The following is a 6,000-nucleotide window of genomic DNA, read 5'->3' as shown; positions in this document are numbered from 1 at the left end:
AGAGCAGCGAGTCAGAAACAGTAAGAATTAAAAGCAGCGGTGGCAAAAATTAAAAATAAAAACGCTGAAGACTGGGAGAACGTCTCTGTCACCAGAGTGGGAAAGTTGGTGAAAGCCATTTAATAGAACAGAATATCAAAACATTTTTAACTTTTTCAAAGTTTTCAACATTAAACAATTAGGATGAAATGCAATTAGGCTGTGCATTGTAGAGGATGGTCACTTTTTGCATGTCATGTGGCTTTAAAAACAAGTCAGATAAATGATGATGCCATTAAAACTGAACTAATTAAAGAAAGCTTCTTTTAAGAACTCATTAACTGCAACCTCATTTGCATAATGATGCATATTAATTAAGTTTTAATGAATCTGAATTTGCACCAAGCCTATTCATGTTGGCTTTGAAACAAATTGAACAAATTAGTTAAAAGCTTTTTGGAATCTACTTTTCACACCAAACAGGATATGAAGGCAATCATCTCTACAAAAAAGAAATATTTTTTCTTTAATTTAATTCAAAGGTATGCAGGCCCATCTATTAATTATTTTTAAATGCATCATTTTCACCTTTTCTTTGGAAAATCAACAATATTAGTTGTTCTTGAATGGGAAATATCACAAATGCAAGTTGCAGGAAAAAATCATTACGGCCAATTTATTGGCAATAAGTTGGAGATATTTGACTTTAGGGTACATTTAGTTTATTTAATAGCGGATTTACAAATTGGGGAGGTACTTTCTGGGCATTTGAGCACTCACAGTGCAGTCCTAAAAATGGGATGTCTTGGGGTGCGTGTCTCATTCTTCGGGTATATAGGCAGTGACATTCTATTATTGGTGTCACACTCATTTCTAAATCTGATTCCCTTCCATCATAAATCTTCTAAGCAGCACAGGAAAAAAATGAAACATTTACAGAACATGTGTTCTTTTCCTCCGGATTTGTGCAGATCCTAATTTTTTTATACCCAAGGAGCAGAATTCAATTTTAACAAGTTTGCGTTCGGCTCATAATAAAAACAAGAATTACCACAGCAACACTATTGATTTGCTGCTACTCCATTGTGCCTTCATCAAGAATGAAGAGATTTATGTAATTACTGCTCCATCTTTTGTTGTTGGAAAGCACTTTTTTTGTAAGTCAGCATATACAAAGGATGGAATCGCTTTTATTGTGGAGATTAAAGCTCATTTCTACCCCCTTGTTAAAAACGTTTTCTTGGATAGGAGCTTTGAAGAGGTCGACAATTAAGATGATGTGGTGGTCGTGGAAATGAGGGCTTAAAAATGTATTTACAGGTATTCTTCTGAAGCATTTTTTAACCCGTTTATCCCTTCACCTTTCTCCCTCTTTTATTCCTCTCTTGGCTCCCAGAGAAGCTTGGCTGGCCACAGGAAATTCCCTGCAGCCAAGCACAAATGCTTTCAGACATCTCGGGCCGGAGAGCGGCGAGGGGACGGTTATTCTCTCCTAATTACAGTGCTCACATTGGAATTTACTTCCGCTTGGGTCAGTGATCGCTTCTGACTCCGGGGGGGAGAGAGAGAGAGAGAGAGAGAGAGAGAGAGAAATTAAAATCCGCTTTGTCTGTGCAGGGGCCCAGGCTGCGGGCCCCTTCTGCAGCGCTGCAGTGAGACAGCCCTAGAAGAGAAGCACACCCCCAGCTCCCCACTTTTGCAGGAGCCACCCCAAACTCTTGTCTCTTTCCTGGCAGAAAGAGAATTAATTTGCCGTTTATCAAAGCTGCAGGCAAAGGCAAGAATCTAGTGGTGCCAAAAGAGTTTCTGGAAAAAAAAAAAAGCATCCCTGCCCCACCCTCGAGGGCTTTACACGTGAACCCTGTCCCGTTAGCATCAGGACGCCTTTCCACGGAGTGACCCTCTCTCCCGGGAAGGGATGCAGCGCGAGGTCCTACTAACCACAACGGAACAAAGACACAGAGGAGCACTCCCATTCTACTTTTCTGAGCTGGTGGTGGTCAGAAAACCAGAGGAGCAGTGAACAGCTTCCGGACCGGCTGGATATGCAATCTAGAGGCAGGGTAGAGCAGGGGAGCCCTTTACCCTGGGGTTTTCAGGGTTGGGGCTGTGCCAGGGGACAAGAGCACTGGAGAAAGAGTCTATAATGAAAACAATAATAAAGGTGGTGGGACTCTCCCCGACTGTCTCGGCGGAAGGAGGCAGGGATGATGGAGAGGGGCCCGGGGGGGGCATCCTCACTGCCCCCCCTAGTTGCAGGATGGGGTTCGGGGGCACAGAGGAGAGGGTCAGAGGCACTGTCCGTCTCCAACCCTCACCAGTGCTCCTCTACGTGTATTTCCAAGGCTGCAAAACACAGCAAAGCAGCCCTGTCATAGCCCTGTCATAGCTAACCGTTGCTCATCGATTTGCTCGAGCGGGCACCAGCAACGTCTCCGTGGCGAGACTTGTTGTTACTGTTTTTGGACAGCAAAGTAACGCAGGGGAGAGGTTTCCGTTGGCTTTAGACTTCTCCCTGAACGGGACCCCCGCCCACCCCACCCTGCACGCCTAATCAAGCCCGTGTGCTTTCAGGAGTGTTTCTGAGTAAGGTAGAGCCATCAAGACAAAAAAAAAAAAAAGGTGGGGGGAGGAGGGGGGGTAAAAAAGTGCAAATTTTGCGTGGAGAATTGGCTTCTTTGGGGGAACATTTTGACAGCAAGCGCCTTCCTTGGGGGAGGTCAGGGTCATTGGTATTAACCAGACAAGCTGGTAGCGCCGTGCTAATGGCCACAGTGAGCAGATGTTCTGTAATTAGGGGAGATTTGAATGACAAGACAGGAGAGGTGCGGAACACCAGCGGGCTGGCACGGAGCAGCTGCTGAGACCGCGTCCCTGTCACGGGGCGCGCCAGGCAGACCAGCCCCCGGGAGGCTGCCGCACGGTGACAATGAGGGAAAACGGGATTTGATTAAAGTCAGTGCTAGATCTCGAGTCCCCCCCCCCCCGCCCCCCCGCCTCCACACCCCCCCCGCCCCCGCCCCGGAGCTGGGGAGACACGCCTGGCCTGGGGAGTTGGGGCCAGGCCCAGGGCGGGCACCGGGAGGCTGGTGCCCGAGTTGGGTTTCTGAGTTCTTCCTCCTCCTCTGTGTCTTTGTTCCGTTGCGGTTAGTAGGAGAGCAGGGCCTTGTCAGGGCCTTTGCTCCAGACCCCGGGCCCACAGCTCCTGTCTCTCCTGTCTTCTAAATCGGCTCTCTTTCTTTTTCTCCTTTCTTTCTTTCTTTCTTTCTTTCTTTCTTTCTTTCTTTCTTTCTTTCTTTCTTTCTTTCTTTCTTTCTTTCTTTCTTTCTTTCTTTCTTTCTTTCTTTCTTTCTTTCTTTCTTTCTTTCTTTCTTTCTTTCTTCCTTCCTTCCTTCCTTCCTTCCTTCCTTCCTTCCTTCCTTCCTTCCTTCCTTCCTTCCTTCCTTCCTTTCTTTCTTTCTTTCTTTCTTTCTTTCTTTCTTTCTTTCTTTCTTTCTTTCTTTCTTTCTTTCTTTCTTTCTCTTCTCTTTCTCTCTTTCTTTCTTTCTTTCTTTCTTTCTTTCTTTCTCTTCTTTCTTTCTTTCTTTCTTTCTTTCTTTCTTTCTTTCTTTCTTTCTTTCTTTCTTTCTTTCTTTCTTTCTTTCTTTCTTTCTTTCTTTCTTTCTTTCTCTCTCTCTCTCTCTCTCTCTTTCTTTCTTTCTTTCTTTCTTTCTTTCTTTTCTTTCTTTCTTTCTTTCTTTCTCTTTTCTTGACATCCCCATTGCCACGGTCCTGAGCCTCGTTATTTCTTCTAGAATATTCCACAGCCCCCCCCTCCCCTGCCACCCCCTCCCTCCGGGCTTTCCTGCTCTGAGTCTGCCGTTGCTCAGGGCGGGTGGGGTGCAGGTCTTCAGGCCACGCCAGAGCTCTGCCCTCCCACGGGGCCAGTTAAGAAGGGCCACACGGCTGCGTCCTTGCCCCTCAGTGGTGTACGGGACACGGGGCGGGCCCCGGGCCAGGCTGGGGGCAGCGCCACCCCAAAGGCAGAGCAGGGCGCCCTTTGCTGCCCTCTCCAACCAGCCCCGGCCCCCAGGACGAGGGGCGGGTGTCCTTCAGCGCCGACACGGAACTGCACCATCAGAACGTTTCCTTTGCCGAGTAACTGCACGTGTGGTGGCTCTGAACAACACGCTCCGTCCACGTCTGAAAGGGTGACCCCGCGCGCTGTGACGCGTGTTTGATGGGACCGACACCAAGCGGTGTGGAATCCTAGTGGCCCAGGTCCTCGGGTGGGCCGGCTTCTCTGGGGGTACCACTGTACCTGAGCCTCAGTTTCTTCTCCCTGAAATGAGTTTGGAGGGGTAGGGGGGGAGCTGGCGGGCAAACAGGAAAGGGGTCGTTCCATTTCCTCCTAGATGGAGGCCTCCGTGAAGGAGGCAGGAGGCGGCAGTCGGTCAGCACTGCCTTGGTTCCTGTTCTGTGACCAAGATCTCCCGGTGCCCATTTCACAGACGAGAAGGGTGAGGCACAGAGGTAAAGGAAAACTCACAGGTCCCAGCTCTTGGTCCATGCGCGCTCAGACATGACTCCCATGCGGTTTAGTTCCCAAGTTCCCCTCTGCTTAGCATTAGCCTGTCTTAGCTGAGGATGTCACCTTCTGTCCCCGGAAGGAGGGAGACAGTTCAGATGGGGAAGTCCAGGCTAAAAACTCACCCCTCACGCCTCTCTCTCTCTCTTTCTCTTTCTTTCCCTCTCTCTCTCTGTCTCTCTCTTTGCCTCCCCTCGCAGCCCCCGGCCCCTCTGCTCTCCCCCTCGCCCCCTCTCCCTCTGTCTCACTGTCTCTGTCTCTCTCTCTCCCTCTGCCTCCCCTCGCAGCCCCCCGGCCCCTCCGCTCTCCCCTCGCCCCCTCTCTCTGTCTCACTGTCTCAGTCTCTGTCTCTCTCCCTCTGCCTCCCCTCGCAGCCCCCCGGCCCCTCCACTCTCCCCTCGCCCTCTCTCCCTGTCTCTCCATCTCTCTCCCCTGATTTCTAATTTCCAAGCCTGCGAGCTATTACAGAAGCATAATGATGGCTACACTTGTCTGCGGCAACATTACTGTCTAGCTTATAGCCTGTGAAGTGCTTCGGGAGCCTGGAAAATGAAAGGTGTTATGTAAAATGAAAATCGATTCTAATTCTAAATAAACATCATTGCTTCAAGTTTCCCTGGGATGGAGGGCCCCGTGGCAGGCGCGGGGAAGACGCTCGCTCGGCGCGTCCCTCGGAGTGGTTCAAAGCTATATTTGGGCGTCTCTGGCGTCTCGGGGCCTGTCACGCGCGGCAGGGCTGGGCCGTGAGCTCTGACTCAGTCTGAGTCTCTCCTCACCATTCGGCTTAATTGCACCTGGTGCAACTCGTCTTTGTTCATTATTGATGAAGGGAAATGATTTTTGTCCCTGGAAAAGATTGATGCCGTTTCAAACTCAGGTGCAGGGGACCCTCGGATCTCCTCCCCTCGACTCTGCCTCTGCCCAGAAAATAGGCCGAGAAACTTTGCGTGGCGACCCCACCCTCTGGGTTTGCACATGCCGCCCCCTCCCTCGGCCCCGCACCTACCCCCGGCCCCGCACGGCAGCTCGACTCACTTCTGTGGAGAAAGCTCATCATCCCAAATCAGAGATGTCATAAAAGTTAAAATGCCATCAGAGCGTGTTCCCCGAGAAAGAAATAATTTTCTTTTCATTGAGAACACCGGAGGACATAAGACACTTTTTGAAATTCAGATTTCCATCGCCCGTGCAATTTCCCCTCCTCTCAGATCACTCATCGCTCTTTAAGGGGGGGGGGGGGGAAAGGGAGCTGGTGTTATCGCCACTTTGTATCCCCCCCCCCTGCAAAATTATCTCCCCAATGCAGGTTTTCTTACAAACATGCCGGCTGGGTCGGGGACAGGAACCAAGCCCCCCGGGGGTGAAGCCTTGGAAAACTCCAGCACTGGGAGGACCCTTGGAGTTGTCTGGAATGTTCTGGAATGTTCTGGGAGGACGACATTCCCCCAAAAGCC

Source organism: Sorex araneus, chromosome 3 (assembly GCF_027595985.1).
Source record: "Sorex araneus isolate mSorAra2 chromosome 3, mSorAra2.pri, whole genome shotgun sequence".
In the NCBI taxonomy this organism is placed as follows: domain Eukaryota; kingdom Metazoa; phylum Chordata; class Mammalia; order Eulipotyphla; family Soricidae; genus Sorex; species Sorex araneus.
The sequence above is the reverse complement of the archived record's forward strand: the minus strand, read 5'-3'. Positions refer to the sequence as shown.